Below are 23,447 nucleotides of genomic sequence, written 5' to 3'. Positions count from 1 at the left end.
ACATGTAATAACATTAATACCATATATATAATAGCTAAATATAAGAGGGAGAAAAAAATATAATAATAATAGAACAAAAATAAATAATGTAAATAAATATAATAATAAAGAAGTAAAGAAATAGGGTAAAATACAAAATGTGTACATATATATATATATATATATATATATATATATAATATATATATATATATATATATATATATATATATATATATATAATATAATATAACATAAGTGAAATAATACTATATAATAATAAGTACATACGAATGTAACAAAAAAAAAATAATATAAAATATATATAAATATTATAATGTAATATATTGAGATAATTAAAACTAAAATCCAGAGAAAGGATTAGAATGAAAGAACTGCAGGCTAGAGGTCAAAATTCAAAGCAATATTAAGGGTTAATTTCAATTTGGGGGGTGAAATAATTCTCCAAAAGATACGAGGGACCAAAAGGGTAGTTTACCCTAATTTATTTAGAAACACGTGGGTCTTATTACATATGCTGAAAAAATCAAGAAAAAAAATTATTTGTTTCATTCCAAAAGACCCGAGCCATCTCCCTTTCCCTTCTGCAATGTTATTGAGCTTCCAAGAACAGAGGCCGTGAGCCGCCTGAGGATGGTGGCCACCGCCTCGCCACCGCTCATAGGCGATGGTCGACCCTGAAACACGCTTCTTTAAAAACCATCCTCTTCCCACAGACCAAAAATCCCAGTAGATCTTCTGGAATTTTGCTTTAAAAAAAAACGCAAATCTGGGAAATAGGTTTCGAAAAGAAAAGCCTCACTTCGTTCATCGGCCGGAAAATGATTTTTGGGGTTCAAAAGAACATCAACAATGACATGCAAGCAACAAAAACGACACAAGGTATGGACTTTTACCTTTTGTTCTTCTCAAAACTTAAAAAAGTTTCGATTTTTACTCTGATATTGCCCCTAATTTTGCTCGAAATTTCTGCTTTTTATTTCGTATCTAAGACCCTTTTCCCTGTGTTGATTACATGCGTCTATTTATAATACAAAATATTGTCCTATTTTTAGTGTTTTGATCCGAGTGAAACTCGACTTGTTGGTAGATGAGAGTCCACGATTCTGATGTGGTCGTTTTTTTTTGTGTTTCATGTGATCACGACGCCGAGAAAACCGGCTGTGGAGGTGCGTGAGGCGCGAGGGAACTCTGACCAAGGAAGTTGCGGCGCGAGATGAAACTCTGACCAAGGGAGTTACGGCGCGAGATGAAACGCTTGCTAGGGTTCTGGAAACCCTAGCCTTCTGGCAGCTCGGATGGCCACGCGGTTCACGTAAGCTGATCTTGGGTGTTGGGTCCACTGTTGGGCCGCATGTTCAGGCCTGTAAATGTAAAAAAAAAAATAATATTATATATATATATAATATAAACATTATAAGGACGAAAATCATGTGTCTACAGCTGCCCCTCTTTGCTTATTGTCGTGTAACGAAAATAGAGCAAAGATTAAAAGACACAGATTTCATCCATATCGAATATCCTCTGTCGTAGAGTTGAAATCCAATGTTGAAACTGGTTTGTCAATTTAAATTGAATCCTGAAATGACTCCCTCGTCATGAGATTGAACTTGCGTTGTCTGGAGTCCAATATCCTTCGTTGTGAAGTTGAAATTGGCTCTGAAATTGAGAAGTTGTTTGTTGACAACCAGCGGTCCCTTCGTCGTGAAGTTAAACTTTCATTGTCTGGAGTCCAATATCCTTCGCTGTGAAGTTGAAATTGGCTCTGAAATTGAGAAATGTTTATTGACAACCAGCGGTCCCTTCGTCGTGAAGTTGAACTTGCGTTGTCTGGAGTCCAATATCCTTCGCTGTGAAGTTGAAATTGGCTCTGAAATTGAGAAATGTTTATTGACAACCAGCGGTCCCTTCGTCGTGAAGTTGAACTTGCGTTGTCTGGAGTCCAATATCCTTCGCTGTGAAGTTGAAATTGGCTCTGAAATTGAGAAATGTTTATTGACAACCAGTGGTCCCTTCGTCGTGAAGTTGAACTTGCGTTGTCTGGAGTCCAATATCCTTCGTTATGAGGTTGAAATTGGCTCTGAAATTGAGAAACGTTTGTTGACAACCAGCGGTCCCTTCGTCGTGAAGTTGAACTTGCGTTGTCTGGAGTCCAATATCCTTCGTTGTGAAGTTGAGATTGGCTCTGAATTGGAGAAATGTTTGGTGACAACCAGCGGTCCCTTCGTCGTGAAGTTGAACTTGCGTTGTCTGGGGTCCAATATCCTTCGTTGTGAAGTTGAAATTGGCTCTGAATTGAAGAAATGTTTGGTGACAACCAACGGTCCCTTCGTCGTGAAGTTGAACTTGCGTTGTCTGGAGTCCAATATCCTTCGTCGTGAAGTTGAAATTGGCTCTGAATTGGAGAAATGTTTGTTGACAACCAGCGGTCCCTTCGTCGTGAAGTTGAACTTGCATTGTCTAGAGTCCAATATTCTTCGTTGTGAAGTTGAAATTGGCTCTGGGTAAAACCTGCAAAGATATGCATATATGCGATGGTATGGATGTCATGCTCTTAGGTATGCCTAAAATGTATGGGCAACATATGTTATTCTGGGCTCTGAAGAGAAATCTTGATTTCCGGTGGCCTGTCGTTGTTGACTCTTTGATTTTGAAAGCTTGAAGTTTCGATCTCTGATCTTGAATCCTTCAAATGTTTGAATCTGATGTGCACATGCTGGTTTTTTTTTTTTTTGAGATGCTCCTCAACCATCTCAATCATGTGCATGAGCCTTGATCGGCTTCTGGGTACCTGTACCTTTCAATGAATCTTTGTACAGTAATATGCGATTATCTTTCAAAAAATAAATAAACCATTGGTTTAAATCTAATTCAAGATGCTCGAAAGGAATTGGAGAAAAGATGGTCTTTATTCATAAGGGAGGAGAAGAACAAATAATACATGACAAACATTCTAGAAGACGAATACACAATGATGTGTAAATGAATTTCTTAGATCTCGATAACGTGGGCACTTCTGAGTTGAAAAGCCGTTTGGTGACTTTGAATGTAGCCTTTGCCAAAGGATCTTTGAAAATGCGACAACGTTTGGGAGGGTGCAACATTTCTCCGATTTGTTGAGTTCGTAGAAGATTCATGTGCCGGGATGTTTCCACGTTGATATCCAAATCGCCCTTTCGGTTTTCAACTTGGACCCATCCTTAGTTGCAAGACACCCTTGGGGTTTTCATCTTGAACCCACCTTATTTTCTCTTCTTTTTCTTTTTCTTTTTTCAATTTAGGGCGCCCTTTTGGGTTTTCACCCTAAACGTTTTTTTTTTGTTTTTTGTTTTTTGTTTTTTTTTTTCAACTTAGGACGCCCTCTCGGGTTCATCCTAAGCGAAGTATTTCTTGACTGCGTCCGAGTTGATGGGATGTGGCAGTTCAGGTCCGTCCATTTCAGCCAGGACGAGGGCTCCTCCGGAGAAAGCCTTTTCACGACATAAGGTCCTTCCCAATTTGGCGTCCATTTTCCTCGGACATCTTTATGGACTGGCCAAATTCTTTTTAGCACTAGATCCCCTTCGCGGAATATTCTCGGGCGCACCTTTTTGTCATGTGCTCGGATCATTCGTTTCTGATAGATTTGACCATGATGAATGGCTTTCAGTCTTTTTTCATCTATCAGATTAAGCTGATCATATCTGGATTGTGCCCATTCTGCATCATCCAGTTTGACTTCTGACAAGACCCTAAGAGACGGAATCTCGACTTCAATGGGTAGCACTGCTTCCATTCCATAGGCTAGTGAAAATGGAGTTGCCCCAGTCGAAGTTCGTACCGAGGTTCGATAAGCGAACAAAGCAAAAGGCAATTCTCATGCCAGTCTTTGTAAGTTTCAGTTGTTTTCTCCACTATCTTCTTAATATTTTGTTTGCTGCTTCTACTGCTGTTCATCTTTGGTCTGTAAGCAATGGAATTGTGATGTTTTATGTTGAACTGTTCGCAGGCAGCGCTCATCATCTTGTTGTTCAAGTTTGTTGCGTTATCGGTGATAATCCTTTCAGGTAGACCATACCGACATATAATTTCTTTCTTCAGAAACTTGCAAATAGTGGATTGAGTGACACTGGCGTATGACGCAGCCTCTACCCATTTTGTGAAATAGTCAATTGCTACGAGAATGAAACGGTGACCATTCGAAGCCTTCGGATGGATTTGCCCGATAACGTCCATGCCCCACACAGAGAAAGGCCATGGTGACGTCATTACATGAAGCGGATGGGGTGGAACATTATCTTGTCTCCATAAATCTGACATTTATGACATCTCCTAGCATGGTTGATGCAATCACTTTCCAGTGTGGACCAAAAATATCCGCATCTCATTATTTGTCTTGACATCATATGCCCATTTGCATGTGCTCCACAAACCCCATCATGTACTTCTTCCACTATCATTTTTGCCTCTTCAGCATCGACGCACCTTAACAGAACTTGGTTATGGCTTTTCTTGTATAAAACCTCTCTGTCAAGGACATATCCAGCTGCCAACCTTCTAAGGGTTCTCTTCTCGATTTCAGTGGTTTTTTTCTGGATAACTCCGATGCTTGATATATAATGTCGTAGTACCAAGGCTTAGCGTCTTTCACTTCTTCAATTTGGTAACAATGAGCTGGGTACTCATACGACTGCATGTTAATTGGTATCATTTCGGACTCCCCGCCAGCCTTGAATGTGGCTGCCAAGGTAGCTAGAGCGTCAGCCATTTGATTTTCTTCTCTAGGCACGTAGTGGAAGGTGACCTCGTCGAACTCTTCGAGCAGATCCAACACTAGTTTTCGGTACTCTAACAGCTTTATATCCTTGGTTTCCCACTCTCCTCGGAGCTGATAGATTACTAAGGCTGAGTCTCCATACACCCATAAAGTCTTTATTTTGCCCCAGTGCAGCCCGAATTCCCAAGACACAGGCTTCATATTCTGCCATGTTATTGGTACAATCAAAGTTCAGTCTGCTGGTAAATGGGTAGTGACCCCTTCTGGGGAGACTAGAATTGCCCCGATGCCATGTCCTAGTGCATTTGATGCCCCACGAAGTGCATTCTCCAGGAACCGTCCGTTGAAATGCTTGCTTCCTCTAAAGATATGGCCATTAAGTCCTCGTCTGGGAAATCAAAGTCCAGCGGCTCATAGCTCTCGTCAGTTCTGCTTGCCAAGAAATCGGATATGGCGCTGCCTTTTACCGCTTTTTGGCTCACGTATTCGATGTCAAATTCAGACAAAAGCATCTGTCATCGGGCTAACCTTCCGGATAGAGCAGGTACACCCATCATGTATTTTAGTGGGTCTAACTTGGAAATCAGCCAAGTGGTGTGATACAACATATATTGTCGAAGTCTTTTTGTAGCCCAAACCAGGGCACAACAAACCTTCTCAATAGGAGGATATCGGACCTCGCAATCGGTGAACTTCTTGCTTAAGTAGTAGATGGCTCTCCTTCTTCCCAGACTCGTCGTGTTGACCCAGAACACACCCCATGGAGTTCTCGAATATGGAGAGATACAAAAACAGAGGTTTTCCTGGGATAGGGGACATCAGGACAGGAGTGTGAGACAAGTACTCTTTTACCTTCTCAAATGCAATCTGACAGTTTTTATCCCATGCTCCAGGGCTATTCTTTCGGAGGAGACGAAAGATGGGGTCACATTTGTCGGTTAACTGAGAGATGAACCGAGCTATGTAGTTTAGTCTGCCCAAAACCTCGGACTTTTTGGGTTCGTGGTGGAGGTAGATTCTGGATAGCCTTAACCTTATCAGGATCGACCTGTATGCCTCTCCTGCTGACTATAAAGCCTAGTAGTTTTCCAGATGTTACCCCGAAGGTACACTTGCTAGGGTTTAGTCTCAGCTGGAACTTTCTCACCTCTGGAAGAGCTTCCTCAGATTCTTGACATGTTCACTCTCGGTCTCTGCCTTGACAATCATGTCGTCGACATAAACCTCGATTTCTTTGTGCATCATGTCATGGAACAGGGTCACCATAGCTCTCTGATATGTTGCCCCAGCATTCTTTAATCCGAAAGGCATCACTTTGTAACAGAAAGTTCCCCACATTGTGACGAAAGTGGTCTTCTCCATGTCTTCGGGATGCATCTTGATCTGATTGTACCCCGAAAATCCATCCATGAATGAAAAGTAGGCGTTCCCGGCCGTATTGTCCACCAGAGTGTCTATGTGTGGCAGAGGAAAGTTGTCCTTGGGACTGGCCTTAAGGTCCCGGTAATCGACACACATGCGTACTTTCCCGTCCTTTTCGGCACAGGCACTATGTTGGCCACCCACTCAGGGTATTTGGCCACTTGGAGAAAACCGGCATCAAATTGCTTCTTGATTCTTCCTTGATCTTAAGGAGCATTTCTGGTCGCATTCTTCTCAGTTTTTGCTGCATGGTTTGAATTCTGGTTTGATTGGTAGTTTGTGAACTACCATATCTGTGTCTAGTCCCGGCATGTCTTGATACGACCAAGCAAACACATCTTCGTACTCCTGAAGTAAGGCTATCATGTTTTTTCTTGCTTCAGTCGAAAGAGTTGTGCCGATTTTAACCTCCTTTCGATCTTCCTCAGTGCCCAAATTTAAGATTTCGATCGCCTCCTCATGTGGCAGTATTTGCTTTTCTTCTTTTTCTATCATTCTCAACAATTCGGTAGGCAAGTTGTACCCTTCTTCATTATCGCATTCTTCAAATTCCCCAAGACAAATGGTTGATTCAAAATCCACCTCCGGATCAGGGTCATTAGTGCCCACATTATCATTATCTGGGAACCTGAAAGGAGGAAGATGTGTATGTGTGAGAGGATAATATCCCACACGGAATGGTCAAGAACTAACTTTGAGAGTAACTGGAAATATAGTACTGGAATGAAGGAGATAGATAATGAATAAAAGAAAAATTTGTTTGCCATGGAAAAGAAAAAATGCATCCTTTATTAAACTTAAACCAAATATTTATTCACCCTTACAAAAGATCACCTATTGCCCCGGGTATAGGCAGATAGGGATAGTTCGAATATTACTCTGAAAGATTCTTGTAAAACACAGGTAGTTCTTCCACCGACCAACTGCTAGGCACGAACCCATGTGGCAGAAGGCATATCCCGGATCTATCTCTGTTGTCAACATCTTCTGTGGTCACGGCATTAACGTTCAGATCTTCCAGAGCCGTTTCTAACTCGGATGTGGTGGTCTCAAACACTTAACCACCTGACTTGAATGTTCTAAAAAGCGGTGGGAATGTCATGGGCTTCCTTTGAAATTCGTTCCCAGTCAATCTAGCCAATCTTCTCTCCCGGTTCTTTTGGATCTCCTTTCTCTTTTCATGATAACTGGGCTGAAAACCGAGCCCAAATTGGTCTGATTTTGAGATAGGAATGACAGGATTGATCATCCCTTGCAAATATTTCCCAAAACCTCTCCCGGTTCTGGCGCCTCGGCCTAGGGTTTGCTTGATCTCCATCCTTGTGCATTTGGAGAGTCGAGGTCTTGGGATTCTCTTTCCTTCCGCCACAAATATGGCATTTACAAACTCTAAGGAGCGGAACGAACATTCTATCGCTTCCTCGTCTACTTCGATGTATGGAGCCTCCGTGGTCACGCTTGCCACGATATCTTCCTCAGCGTTGATAGTTACTAAGACTCCGTCGATAACAAATTTAACTTTCTGGTGCAACGTGGAGGGTACTGCACCTGCTTGATGAATCCACGGCCTTCCCAAAAGACAGCTATAGGACGGCATGATATCCATCACAAGGAACTCAACATCATAGGTGGCTGGTCCGATGGTCAATGGTACCTCAATCTTTCCGATTACCTCTTTTGGTCCCATCAAATGCTCGGACCACATTCTGACAAGCTCTCATATGAGAGGTATCTATTGGTAGCCTCTTCAATGTAATCAAATGCATCACGTTCAAGGCTGAACCATTATCGATTAAGACACTTGGTAAAGCGTGCCCCTTACAGTAGGTAGTAATGTGTAACGCCTTCGTTCGGCCTCTTCCTCCTGATGGAATCTCATCATCTGAAAACGAGATGAGATTATCAGCTTGAATATTGTTCACCAGTCGATCCATCTTGCTGACTGGTATGTCTTGTGGCACGAACGTTTGATTAAGGACATTCAACAACGCTTCTCGGTGTGCTTCCGAGCTTAAAAATAGTGCTAGCATTGAAGTACGTGTAGGTAAGTTATGGAGCTGTTCTACAATGTTGTACTCGCTGTGCTTCAAGATCTTGAGGAACTCTTTAGCTTCTTCCTCCTTTATAGGTTCATTGACGACTAGCACATCTTCTTTGAATGGCTCCAGTGGTCTTTGCCCCACTTTACTATTACCTCCTCTGGAAGTACTCACCTGACATTCGTACTTCCATGGCACTTGCCGATTGTCCTTATATTGAAAAGGCCGCGGTGCGGAGATTACCACCTTGGCTGGTGTTGTCACTGTCATGCTTGCCTTAGGGGTAATTATCAAAGGACTACCCCTACCAAATTTTCTATCTGATGATTCTCCAGTGGCACAAACATCTGCTTCCCAAGAATCTTGGATTTCTTCGTAAAATTCCAACTCCTTTCGATCCATCATGAGCTGGACTAACAATCTGAACTCTGGGCAATCTTGCACTTTATGCCCTTCTTTGTTGTGGTAACAACAATGGTTACCATCTTCATTTTCTATCGTATCTGAATGTGGTGCAAGAAATCCTGCTTTTACCATTTGGCTCCATACCCAAGCCAAAGGAGATTTAATTTCCGAAACCCTTGATTTAATTCTCCTTCCCCCTTCAGTAGTAATGGCATTAATTCCTGTCTCCTGATGATTGGGCAAGGGATTCTGAGCGACATTTGGTGCTCCGGAGTTGAAAGTGATCCAATTCTTGTTTCTCATCCGTTGCACAAGTCTCTTGAACGCGAGACAACTTTCAATCGAATTCCCCTGCACACCGCCATGATATTCGCAGTGAGCGCTCTCGTCATACCATTTCGGGTAAGGGGGATTTATTGGATTCATAGGATAAGGCGACACTGCATGAGTGTCGAAGAGCTGTTGGTATAGTTCTTTATATGTCATGGGGATGGGATCAAACTGCTCCCTTTCCCTTTCTCTTCTTGGTTCCCTCTGGTTCTGTCTAGAAGTACCGGATGGTACAGCTGCTGTGGAATTTGAGCTTGAGATCGTTACCCCTTTGTTAACACTGTAGGTGTTTACATTGTTGATCTCTCGCTCTTTGTTCTTCATGGGAGTTTTTTTAGTGGAGTCTCCTCCCTCAATCTTTCCTTGTTTAATGGCCAACTCGATCATTTCACCGGCCATGACTAAATCTGAGAAACTTCCCGACGTGATTGCTACCAAGTGCCCGAAGTAAGGAGCCTTCAAGGTCTGTACAAATAGCTTTCTTGTTTCCTTTTCATCCAAGGGTGGATGAACTTGCACAGATAAATCCCTCCATCTCTGTGCGTACTGTCGGAAACTCTCATTGTGTTTCTTCTCTAGGCTTTGTAACATGACCCGGTCTGGTCTCATATCGTTGATATGCTTATACTGTTCCAAGAAAGACTTGGCTAAGTCTTTCCACGTCTTGATATGAGTTCGGCTAAGCTGGTTGTACCACCGAATAGCTGAACCGGACAGGCTCTCTTGAAAACAATGGATCAGGAGTTGGTCATTCCCGCCATATCCTGTCATCTTTCGACAGAACATAGTAATATGGGCTGAAGGGCAACTGTTCCCGTCGAACTTTTCAAACTCAGGAACTTTAAACTTTGGTGGAAGCACCAAGTCTGGAACTAGACTCAGCTCCATTGTGTCCACTCCATAATAATCATGGTCTCCCTGGACCATCTTTATTTGATCTTCTAATATTTTTATCTTTTCTTCCATCTTTTAGCTTTATCTTCCTCGTCAAAGTCTGGGACGTGATAATCATCCGGATGATCATCAGGGATGATTGTAGAAGTTTGTATCTTCATAGCAGGTGCAACTTTCGCTTTGGTAACGAATGAGTCCCCGGGTAGTGCTGCTTTCCCTTTAGTAGCAGATGCATCCCCGGGTAATATTCCGGGTGAGAGAACCACTTGCGGAGTTGGTGGTATGGCCACCCCCTCGGAAGAAATGCCCCCTGATGCACTAGCTTGCTGTAGACCCGACAACTTGGCTACGATTTGGTCGACCAAGGACTCCTGATTTTTCTTGATGGACTCAAGAGTACTTTCACTGTTCTGAGCCATCTTATCTTCTAGTTCTTTTTGAAGTCTTGCCATGTGCTTCGATCTTCTCCATTCTGGCTTCCATTGTCTCTTTTTTGCTCGAGTATTGTGCGGGTGATGTGTATCTGACGCTTGTGGTGGTAAGCTCGGTGTCTGAGACATGTTCTGTTAGTTAATACGAATGTAAAAACATGGAAAAAAACAAAATAAACAAACATGATATAAAATGCAAGAAATGCAATGCATGATGTATGCAATTGGAGGCATTGATCCAGAAAAGTGTCCATTATTATAAATAACCCTTGTTCAGACAAAAATGTCTTATCTTTTAAGAGACATAAAAACAGATTAAAGGTACATTTGGACTAAATCCTCTAGACCCCGAACAGCTTCCAGTAGGTTGACAAGTCTCTGCCTTCATCTGTCACTGGTTGAATGCCTTGTCGAACCACACCCGCTTCCCTTGCTAGGCCGTGAAGATGACGGGCTGCTTTTTGCACTTGATCTAGGAAATCTCGGATGGTTGCGTCTCGGGCCCTCACCCTCCGCTGTGCTTGTTCCCAACGGAAACGCCATTGTAATCCTCCGTCGAAAGGCACTATCTGAAGCTCGTTGCTTGCCTCTTGAACCCATATATAATAGCTTCTAACTCAGCTATTGTCTTGCCATCTTTCTCATGTTGTTTTTCTAAGTCAGCTACCGAACTCTCAAGCGTTGGTTCTGATATTGACTATCTGCCAAGCGTCTTTGGGCATTCTTCATCTGTTCCTTCCAAGCTTTCTCATCAGGCCCCTCAAACTTCCTTTTCAGGCTATGAGCTTCGTCTTTCCAGTATTCAGGTTACCTTCAACTTGGAATTATCCTTGACCTTATCCTGATACCCTTTCTCAAGTTCGAGCTCAAAACGGACTCTTTTTGTTCTTTTTCCAGTTTCTCTGCCCGATCTTTCTGAGAGTCAGCATCGAGCTTCCACTGATAACGTTCAGCTTCAAGTTCCTTTTTTTGCTTCAGCTCATTATTCACGCTTCAAACTCGGTCTTGGCTATCTCGAGTTCAGAAGGGACATGCATGAGGTGTTCTTCCATGGTCCGGGTGTCACGGTCTGGCACAGGGATGTTGTCATTCTTTCTTGACCTCGCCACTCCACATAATCCGGAGTGAGCATGCTTCTGGCAGCTACAATCCATCCGGAATACTTTCCTCCACGAATCGGCTGCTTCTTTGATCATCTTCTTATAGCTGTCGACGTTATACTCAAACTCTGACTTAGCCAACCCGCATGTTGCTGGGACAAACTGACGTGCTCCGTACTGTCTAAGTGCTAATAGCGGAGCATACCCGACTGCTCCCCAAAGTCCAAGTAAGGTCACAGTGTCAGAGTCACCACATCGGAAAAGAACGTCACTGAGAAATAGCCAGGGGGCTCTCCAGACAATATCCTGATCCTGAAGATGCGTAAAAACCTTCATCCATTTTTCTTTCGAAGCGCCTTCATGCCATTTCAAGGTGATGAATTCACCTAGAGGTGAATAGGTGGTGCTGAAACGGCGGTAGGCAACCCCGTTAGTCTTCCAGAAATGGCTGTGAATCCAGACCTGAAGGAGCTGAATACACCCGGTAAATCTTCCTCCGCCAGTTCTTCGGCAATGGTTGAGCGATCGAAAGGTCTCGACTAAGATGGCTGGTGCTGGGTTAACTCGTTTAGAAAGTTGCTCAAATAGTTCCACCACGGCAGCGTCAATGCACCCCAAAGCTTTCGGAAAGATAATCAAACCGTACAGACCCAGTGCAAAAAGGTCTATGGTCTTCCACTCATCAGGGTGGTTTTTCATTAGTTGCTTTATGTGGATCCATTCAATTCCTTCTCCACTGCCTCTACGCTGAGTCCGATCGATTACCCCATCTACTCCTGCAACTTTGGCTAGTGCATTCTTGAAGGGCTGGCTTTTGATGTGTTTAATGTAGGCTCGCTCAAGCTTGATGCTTTCGCAGTGTAGTAGAGTAGTATACTCTTCGATAGTAGGCACCATGTCTTCCTGGTTAAAGGTGAAACTATATCCCGGATTCCAGAATTGAATTAATGCTCGGAGTAAGGGCTCATCAGTCTTGACATGGAGTAAGAGGGCGATATCACCATATCGTTGGCTGAACTTCTGCTTTCTGTCATTTTCCAACCGTCCCAAATGTTTCGCAGCTCCTGGACATTATTCTGTTTCAGGCTGATAGCGGCATAACTAACCAGTTCTGACACATAGTTTCCCTGAAGACTGTCCCCCTTCTCTTTCTGAGCCTTCTCGGACCATAGTCGTGCCTCAGCGTTTTCAATCTCTTGTATTACAACACCTTTGTCCATTAACTCGAATTATTTTGTGTATAACAAACGTTTTTTAGGGATCAATAGCTCTTGTAATGATGCAAATGCTAGAAAACAAACACAAAGGCAAAAGCGTTAGTAAAATAGAAATAGATAAATAAATAAAATAAATGGTAAATGAAAAAAACATAAAAAAATAAAAATGTTAGGAAAGAAATGTCCTAGGTTTTGGAATGTGGTTTTGAGGTAGGCTCTATTTATTCAAAGCCTCCCGGTTTGGGTTCTAAAAACGGTACTCGAGTTCTCCTTGCTGGCACCCCCTTGGACCGACCAGACCCTTAGTCCGAAACCCATCACAGGCTTGTGTGGACTAAGTTAAACTCGAGAGGACACATTCCCTTATGCCCATACGGAGAATAAATTCACACGAAGGCATAAGGTATATGAATCCCGAAGGCTACTTGCTAGGCCCATACGGTGAATAAATTCACACGAAGGCGTCGCTTTCACCCCCACTTAAAACGGGTTCGGAGCTCGGGTTTAGAGCCTTAGATGAAAATGTTTGGAAAGCTGAAATCATTAGAAAACGGTCAGTCCAACTATTTACTCGAAAAATATAATCAAAAAATAAGTAATAAGGATCGAAAAATTACCTTCAAATTCAAACTTACCATTTTCGTTAAAAAGACAACTGGAAATTACCTTAGCCTGACTCACTTACCTGTGTCCCCAGCAGAGTCGCCAAGCTGTCGCAACCGTCTTTCGGTCGGGACCCGGAATTGGGCTTCGACTTGAAAAATGGATTGGAGTCGCCACCGATTATTTATTTAAAAATAAATAGGTTAATCGGATACCTTATACCTTACCTGATCTGCGTCTTACCAAAGATATGTCGGATTCGGGAGTCGGTTACAGCTAAGGAAGGATTAGCACCCTTGAACTGCCCTTTCGGTACTATATAATTTCCAGTTGTCTTTAATTAAGAAAGTTGTAAATTTAATTAAATGTAAAATGACGATCCAAATTACCTTAGATTGCTTAAATTGTACCCTTAGAAAATCAAGACACATATTAGATAAAGAATGCAAATAAAACACCTAAGGTAAAATGGAAAACAAATAAGATGAGGAAAATATAGAATATAAAAATAATGTATATGATGGTAATAATGATAAAGATATAAACAATGGGAAAAAATAAAAAGATATATATAATAGTAATAAATAAATAAAAACTAAAATAAATCACCATAATCAAATATGTACATGTAAAATAATAAAAATAATGAAAATAAAATAAGAAAATATATATATATATATATATATAACAATAATAGAAAAACCTAAAAAAATTGTAACATAATAGCGTATAAAGTAAAAAATAAAATTAATAAAAACATGTAATAACATTAATACCATATATATAATAGCTAAATATAAGAGGGAGAAAAAAATATAATAATAATAGAACAAAAATAAATAATGTAAATAAATATAATAATAAAGAAGTAAAGAAATAGGGTAAAATACAAAATGTGTACATATATATATATATATAATATAACATATAAGTGAAATAATACTATACTAATAATAAGTACATACGAATGTAAACAAAAAAAATATAATATAAAATATATATAAATATTATAATGTAATATATTGAGATAATTAAAACTAAAATCCAGAGAAAGGATTAGAATGAAAGAACTGCAGGCTAGAGGTCAAAATTCAAAGCAATATTAAGGGTTAATTTCAATTTGGGGGGTGAAATAATTCTCCAAAAGATACGAGGGACCAAAAGGGTAGTTTACCCTAATTTATTTAGAAACACGTGGGTCTTATTACATATGCTGAAAAAATCAAGAAAAAAAATTATTTGTTTCATTCCAAAAGACCCGAGCCATCTCCCTTTCCCTTCTGCAATGTTCTTGAGCTTCCAAGAACAGAGGCCGTGAGCCGCCTGAGGATGGTGGCCACCGCCTCGCCGCCGCTCATAGGCGATGGTCGACCCTGAAACACGCTTCTTTAAAAACCATCCTCTTCCCACAGACCAAAAATCCCAGTCGATCTTCTGGAATTTTGCTTTTAAAAAAACGCAAATCTGGGAAATAGGTTTCGAAAAGAAAAGCCTCACTTCGTTCATCGGCCGGAAAATGATTTTTGGGGTTCAAAAGAACATCAACAATGACATGCAAGCAACAAAAACGACACAAGGTATGGACTTTTACCTTTTGTTCTTCTCAAAACTTAAAAAAGTTTCGATTTTTACTCTGATATTGCCCCTAATTTTGCTCGAAATTTCTGCTTTTTATTTCGTATCTAAGACCCTTTTCCCTGTGTTGATTACATGCGTCTATTTATAATACAAAATATTGTCCTATTTTTAGTGTTTTGATCCGAGTGAAACTCGACTTGTTGGTAGATGAGAGTCCACGATTCTGATGTGGTCGTTTTTTTTTGTGTTTCATGTGATCACGACGCCGAGAAAACCGGCTGTGGAGGTGCGTGAGGCGCGAGGGAACTCTGACCAAGGAAGTTGCGGCGCGAGATGAAACTCTGACCAAGGGAGTTACGGCGCGAGATGAAACGCTTGCTAGGGTTCTGGAAACCCTAGCCTCCTGGCAGCTCGGATGGCCACGCGGTTCACGTAAGCTGATCTTGGGTGTGGGTCCACTGTTGGGCCGCATGTTCAGGCCTGTAAATGTAAAAAAAAAAAATTATATATATATATATATATAACATTATAAGGACGAAAATCATGTGTCTACACCGCCAGTGGAGGAGCATTAGTTAACGTGATCCCAACAACAGCAAGTGAATTGATTTCAACCATGGCAGCCAACTCTCAACAGTTTTCGAGTGAAACCAACCGACGGGTTCACGAAATAAGTACATTTTCCCTTGAAAATAAGTTAGATAAATTAACTGAAGTAGTTAATTCACTTGTTGCAGAAAAATCTGGAGTAACAAGAGCATGTGGGATATGCACAAAGCTAGACCATCCGACGGATTGCTACCCGCTGATACAAGAAAGAGGCAATGCAGAAATCAATGCAGTAGGGAACTTTCTAGGTCCTCCACAAAGACAATACAACCCATATAGCAATACTTACAATCCAGGATGGCAAGACCACCAAACTTCAGCTATGCGGCAAATCAGAGACCAACTTATCAACAAAGGCCTCATTCTCAACAACAAACGCAATACTCATCATTGGAGGAACTCATATCACAAGAAAAGTTCATTGCATCCCAAGAAAAATTACAAAATCGAACCGAAACACATCTTCAAGAGTTAGATAATCAAGTAAGCCGACTAGCTCAAACTATGGGAAAATTAGAATCACAAGGAAAACTACCTTCTCAAACGGAGTTAAATTCGAGAGAGAATGTTAGTGCCATCACACTTAGAAGTGGAAAAGTTATCTCACCCGAAGTTCCAACAGAAAAAGATGCACATCAGGAAGAATAAGAGGAAACACCACCTCCAGAAATACAAGGTATATCTGACTCACATCCTTCTCTTTCTTCTCATGAAATCACGCCACCACCCTTCCCATAAAGGTTGATGAAGCGTGATAAAAGAGCTGAAGAAAGGGAGATCTTAGAGGTTTTCCAAAAAGTTCAAGTCAACATACCTCTTCTTGAAGTAATTCGACAAGTATCAAGGTATGCTCGATTTTTAAAAGAACTTTGCATTACAAAGAGGAAATTAATGGGACACGAAAAGGTAAATTTTAGAGAACATATTTATGCAATTTTCAACGAAAACTCCCACCAAAGATGAAGGATCAAGGTATGTTCGCTATACCTTGCAAAATAGGTAATTTCAAAATTAAATGTGCAATTTGTGACTTAGGAGCTTCAATTAATGTTATGACATTTTCTATATATAAAATGATTACTAACGAGCCTTTGAAGGAAACAGGAATAACCATACAGTTAGCTTATCGATCTGTGATCTATCCAGTGGGAGTAATGGAAAACGTCTTGGTAAAGATCGATGTATTATTCTTTCCTACAGATTTCTATGTCATTGACATGGAACATGATAGGTCAGATTCTTATTCCAAGGTACTCTTAGGCCAACCCTTCCTAAGCACAGCACATACAAAGATCGATGTTAGAAGTGGTATACTAACAATGGAATTTGATGGTGAGATCGTTGAATTTGATGTTTACAAAGCAATGAAATGCCCTGATCATGTTGAAAGAATTAATTTTGTTGATTATATATCCTTTAATTGATGAATTATTGAATCTAATTTTTCTTATGATTTTTAAGGATCCTGAACTTTGCCACGAAGATGAAGAAAGGGAGTTTGAAAATATTAATTCAATCAATTCTAATTTATCTTTATATTCCTCTAAAACTAAAATTTTACCTTCTGTTTTGCAGGCACCTGATGTAGAATTGAAGCAATTACCAGAGCATTTGAAATATGTATTTTTGGGCGAAAATGAAACTTTACCAGTGATCATCTCAAGTAAATTATCAAAGGAGAGAGGAAGCTTTGGTAGCGATATTGCGCTCTCACAAAAAGCCATAGGATGGACCATTGCCGACATTAAAGGATTAAGTCCCTCGACTTGCATGCATAAGATCAAAGTCGAAGAAGGAGCAAAGCCATCACGTGAAGGACAACGTCGATTAAATCCACTGATGATGGAAATATTAAAGAAAGAAATTCATAAACTCATTGACGATGACGTAATCTATCTAATTTCGGATAGTAATTGGGTAAGTCCGATTCATGTGGTTCCCAAGAAAACGAGAGTCACAGTGGTCGAAAATCAAGAAGGGGAATTAGTGCCAACAAGAGTTCAAAATGGATGGCGAGTTTGTATTGATTATAGGAAGTTGAACTCTCTTACTCGAAAAGATGATTTTCCTTTTCCTTTTATAGATCAAATGATTGAAAGATTAGCTGGGAAAACTCATTATTGTTGTCTTGATTGTTTTTTCCAAATCCCAGTAGCGCTAGAGGATCAAGAAAAAATGACTTTTACTTGTCCATTCGGTACATTTGCATATAGATGAATGCCCTTTGGTCTTTGTAACGCATCAGCCACCTTCCAAAGATGCATGCTAAGTATATTTTCCGACTATGTGGAGAAGGGCATCAAAGTCTTTATGGATGACTTCACGGTTTATGGTAACTCTTTTAATGAATGTCTTAATAATTTAACTAATGTGCTTAAAAGATGCTTAGAATATAACCTTGTTTTGAATTATGAAAAATGTCATTTTATGGTTGATAAAGGGTTAATTTTAGGTCATATTGTTTTCTCAAAAGGGATTGCAATTGATAAAGCTAAAACAGATGTTATACGCTCACTTCCTTACCCCACAACTATGAGGGAAATTCGTTCTTTTCTTGGCCATGCAGGATTTTACCGCAGGTTTATTAAGGACTTTTCGAAGATAGTACAACCTTTATGCAATCTACTTCAAAAGGATCAAGACTTTGACTTTAATTCAAAATGCAAAGAGTCTTTTGATTCATTAAAGGAAAAGCTTATTTTAGCTCCAATTGTTCAGCCGCCAGATTGGAATCATCCATTTGAACTTATATGTGCCGCATTGGACACTAGCGTTGGAGTCGTTCTCGGCCAAAAAATAGGGAAATAGCCACATGTCATAGCCTACGCGTCCGAACTTTGGACTCGGCTCAGAAAAATTATTCGACAACGGAAAAAGAACTTTTTGCTATATTTTTTGCTTTAGAAAAATTTAGATCTTATTTGCTTGGTACTAAAATTACTGTTTTTTCTGATCATGCAGCTATAAGGTATTTGATGAGCAAAAAGGAAGCAATACCAAGGCTTATCCGATGGATCATGCTTTTACAGGAATTTAACTTGGAAATTAAAGACAAAAAGGGATGCAAAAATCTGGTAGAAGATCACTTGAGTCGAATTCTCTTTTCCACATCTGAACCACCACTTAGAGAAGAATTTCCTGAAGAAAAACTGATGGTGGCGCAAAGCATAACTCCATGGTTTGCAGACATGGTTAATTATTTGGTCACAGGTAAGTTACCATTAGATTTGACGAGAGCTGAAATCAATCGAATTAAGCGAGAATCCCGATACTATATTTGGGACGATCCTTATCTATGGAAGCACTGCTCAGATCAGGTAATTCGACGATGTATTTTCGAAAGTGAGGTAAACTCAATTTTACAATTTTGTCATTCTTACTCTTGCGGTGGTCATTTTGGGTCAAAACGTACAGCTCATAAAATTCTTGAATGCGGTTTCTATTGGCCTAACATCTTTCGAGACTATTATCTATTTTGTAAAACTTGTGAAAGATGTCAACATACAGGTAATTTAAGCAGTAGGAATGAAATGCCGCTTAATTCTATACAAGTTTGTGAAATGTTTGATGTTTGGGGAATCGACTATATGTGTCCTTTTACTTCGTCATTTGGAAATACTTATATTATTTTAGTTGTGGATTATGTTTCTAAATGGGTGGAAGCTAAAGTCACTCGGAATAATGATGCTAAAACTACAGTTAATTTTTTGAAAAATATTTTTTCTAGGTTTGGCACGCCACAGGCTATAATAAGCGACAGAGGAACACATTTCATCAACCGAGTAATCGAGTCGCTAATGAAGAAATTTGGAGTAACTCAAAGAATTGCTACTGCTTACCATCCACAAACAAATGGACAGACAGAAGTATCAAATCGAGAAATTAAAACAATTCTTGATAAAATTGTTAAACCGGACCGAAAGGATTGGAGTTTAAAATTAACTGATGCACTTTGGGCATATCAAACTGCTTATAAAGGTCCCATTAGGATGTCACCATACCGGCTTGTTTTCGGTAAACCATGCCATTTACCGATCGAGTTAGAACATCGAGCTTATTGGGCCGTTAAACAATGTAGCATGGACATGGATGCAATTGGTGAACCTCGGAAATTACACATTCAAGAACTTGAGGAAATCCGAAGAAATGGCTATGATAATGCTCGGATATTTAAAGAAAAAACAAAAGAATTTCATGATAGTAGAATTTCTTTTAAAACTTTTTTTGTCCGTCAAAAGGTTTTTTTATTTAATTCCAAATTTAAACTTTTTGCAGAAAAACTCAAATCAAAATGGCTCGGACCGTTTACAGTTACTCAAGTATTTCCTCACAGTGCTGTTGAAATTGAAGATAACTCATGAGTACGATTTAAAGTTAATGGTCAAAGATTGAAGTCATATTATGAAAATGCTCCGGTTGGTCTAATCGAAGAAATCAATTTAGAGGAACCCACGCTTTGAAAAATCAGGTCGTCGAGCTAACGACGTTAAACAAAAGCGCTTGATGGGAGGCAACCCATTTCGTTATATTTTTGTTTTTATTTTTTTATTTTCGTTTTATTTTTTTAGCGAACTTTATTCTATTCTATTTATTTTATTTTGATTAATTTTATTTTTCTGAACAGATCTGAATTCCGATCGAATATTTAACGGAAAAAAAATAGTGCAGAAAAACTGACTTGGTTCGAACTGTGTAGAAAAATTCGAACAGAACAGTGCAGAAAAAACTGATTTGGTTCGAACAGTGCAGAAAAATACACAACATAATCAAACAATGCAGTGCAGGAAAAAAAAACATATTTGGTTCGAACTGTGCAGAAAAGTTCGAACAGAACAGTGCATCATCGGACAGTCTACTCTACAACAGCTCGTCTCGACGTGGCCGTGACCGCCACTAGATTGGGGAATATTCTTTTTTTTTCCTCTCTTTGTTTTTAAATTTGATATACGTTTTAGGACAAAACGGAATAAGTGAAAAGGGAATGATAAGAATGTGTCAAATTTTTCTTGACTTGTTTAATCGTTTGAAATTGAGTTATTCTGATGTTGATATATTGTAATCGTTGGTTGCTAGTCTTGAATTTCGCTTTATACTCTTGCTTCCTTTTGGATTATGACCATGTTTTTTATCGAATTTAATTTGCATGATTGATGATTGATATAGCTAGTGAATTTTTTGTTGAGTATTGATATTTCATGCTTTTGTCAATAGAGATGAAATTGACTCAATGCATATAAACTTTTCTTGTGAGATTTGAGCCTAACGAGCATACATTTTCTTTCTTGCTCATTGTTTGACTTGTTTTGTGCCGAACTAACTAGGATATTCTAGAACTTATAATCACAATGCATATCGAGACTACATGTTGAACGTAATGTTTTAATGTGATAGGGGCACCTAGGATAAACCCACTTTTCCCAAAAAAAAACATACCCATTTATATATCCACTAGTGAACCACATTTGAGCCTATTTCCCTTTCTTTGTTTTTACACCTCATAATTAAACTCGAAGCATTTTTTTTCCTCTCTTTTCACACCCTTACCGAGACTTGAGATCTTGTATCATTGTTGTTCCCAAAAAAAAAAGTTGTTCACTGTATCGAACAGCAAAAAAAAGACCCTTTGTTCGAAAAAAAATGAAGGAAAAAAATCGATTGCTTCAATTATCTTTCATCTATTCTTTTTCCTTGTTTTGTTCTTCATTGCACTTCATGTTAATTCGTGGATTGTTCTTAATTATTTTGATCTCTTGTTTCGGTATTTTAAATCTTTCTTTTCGGCCTTTCCCTACCCTAACCTAAGCCCCGTTACACCTTGTTTAAAGACCCCTTGATTATTGCATTATGTTCATTTTTCGTGGTGGAGACTTGATTGGATTCCAAGCCTATGGTAATATTTTGGTTAGTTTCGGTTTGAGCGGTTCCATTTACCCCAAACACTTTGAGCGGATATGTGTAAATCTTTGTGAGGTATTGAGTCATGTTTCATTGAAGTTGGCAATTAATTGAGATATCTTGCCTACTTTAAATTTTCTTGGTTATGTCTTTGCTTGATTGTAACTTGAATTCGGCAAATGTCATGGACTTAATTTGATTGGAAGTTTGAGGAATAAATTGAAATTGAAGATGACAACTTATGATTTTGATATGTTAATTGAAGAATGCTTGAGGACAAGCATTGAATAAGTGAGGGGGAATTTGATAAGTGCTTAATTTAGTTAATATTTTACTTTTAAATTACTCTTTAATCATTAATTTTTGTGGCTTATTTGTTCATTTTAATTCATTTTCTGTACATGACGTAAGATTATGGAAATTGTACAAAAAGGACACACAATTCTGCAGATTTTTTATTTTCAGAATCAAAGCTGGCTGGAATTCGGATTTGGATTAAACTCAAATTTAGGATAATATTTTAAACATTATATTTTATCTTTGTATTTTAGTTTAAATAGGTTTTTAGTATTTTAATTAAGTTTTAGGATATTATTTTTATATTTTATCTTTATCTTTGTATTTTTAGTTTAAATAGGTTTTAGTATTTTAATTAGGATTTAGAATATTATATTATTTTTTAGGTATTTTAGTTTAAATAGTTTTAAGTGTTTTAATTAGGATTTAAGATGTTTTAGCTTGTTTTTAGGATTTTGAAGGCTATAAATACCCTCTAAGGGTGAGCCTAGAAACAGATCTCTCTCATTTGAGAATAAAATCTTCTTTTTGTCTCTAGCTTTCTCTCTATTTTTCGCATACTTTTCTATTATGCTAAGCATGACTTTGGTTATGCTTAGCTAATTTTCTTTCAAGCCGAAGATTAAAGCGAAGGCTCAATTCCAAACGTGAGAATTGTAAGGTACTTAAATCGCTTCGGATTTTCTCTCTGTTTTCTAAAGCTTACTTTTCAAATCAAAACTATTTCGACATTGGTCCGGATATTGTTATGGTTAATGTTTGAAGAATGATTTGCTTATTGAAGCATATTCAACTTCCTGATAACACATTTAGCAAAATTGTTTGCTAAGAGGAAACTAATATCGGAATCAGTTGTTGTTGAAACGACACAATCCAAGTTGGCAGCGAAGAATTGCTCTTGTAAGCTTACGTGAATCTTAAAGTAAAAATTTGTTTCGATGATCTGAGGAATTTGAGGCGAAGCTGAAGTCTGAGGCTGCTTTCACAATAAGTTTCTCTTTATCTTAATCTCTTTAATTTGTTTATTTAATTATTTTTTCTTTTATTTATTTTTATTTTAACCACAACTTAAAAAAATCCCCTTTATATTTATTACTATTACTATTTATTATTATATTATTATTTATTTATTTATTTATTAATATATCTTTTTAACTTCATCTGGAATTCTATCTTTTTCTAAAATCAAGAAAGAGTTTTATTAAATCAGAAATACCACAGTCCCTGGAATCGACCATACTTCTCTATACTATTTTTATTTATTACGAAGCCAGGAATTATTTTGATAGCAAAACGACGGTTATCATATTTTTTGTTGAAAGTCCTTTTTGTGCCTGAAAACAAGGGAAGATCGTTTAATTAAAGTTGTCTATATGAACATATTTACTTGAAATATATGCATAATGGTAATTCAAGGCTGCATATTTGTAATAACTTTGTCCTTGGCTTTGTCTTTTCTGCTGAAGAACCTTGCACACTAGAAGCTTTACAATTAAAATAGGGAAGATATGTGTCTGTGTGCTGGTATATGTCTCTGAGAGTGAGCTACAGTATGAGATAGAGACACGGATATGGGGGAGGGAGAGAGAAGCAGCAGATATTGTAATTTAGAAATTGGAAAAGAAGAAAGTTGTGTTATGACAATAGGACTCTAAAATGTATAATTTTAATCAAATTATGATTTTATTTATCTATTCATAATTCAAGCGGATATTCTAGTTTTTAGTTATTGGATTTTAATATTTCAATTCAAAAAAATTATCAAAGTATAGTTACTATTAAGGTTGACATATCTAACTTTGTCAACTCGAGAAATAAAATTCAAGTTCGATTCCTCATGCATCAAGTTTTCAAAGAAGAGTTGCAATCTA

The sequence above is a fragment of the Hibiscus syriacus genome, unplaced genomic scaffold (assembly GCF_006381635.1).
Source record: "Hibiscus syriacus cultivar Baekdansim isolate YM2019G1 unplaced genomic scaffold, ASM638163v2 tig00110597_pilon, whole genome shotgun sequence".
NCBI classification, from domain to species: Eukaryota; Viridiplantae; Streptophyta; class Magnoliopsida; order Malvales; family Malvaceae; genus Hibiscus; species Hibiscus syriacus.
This window is presented reverse-complemented; position numbering follows the sequence as displayed.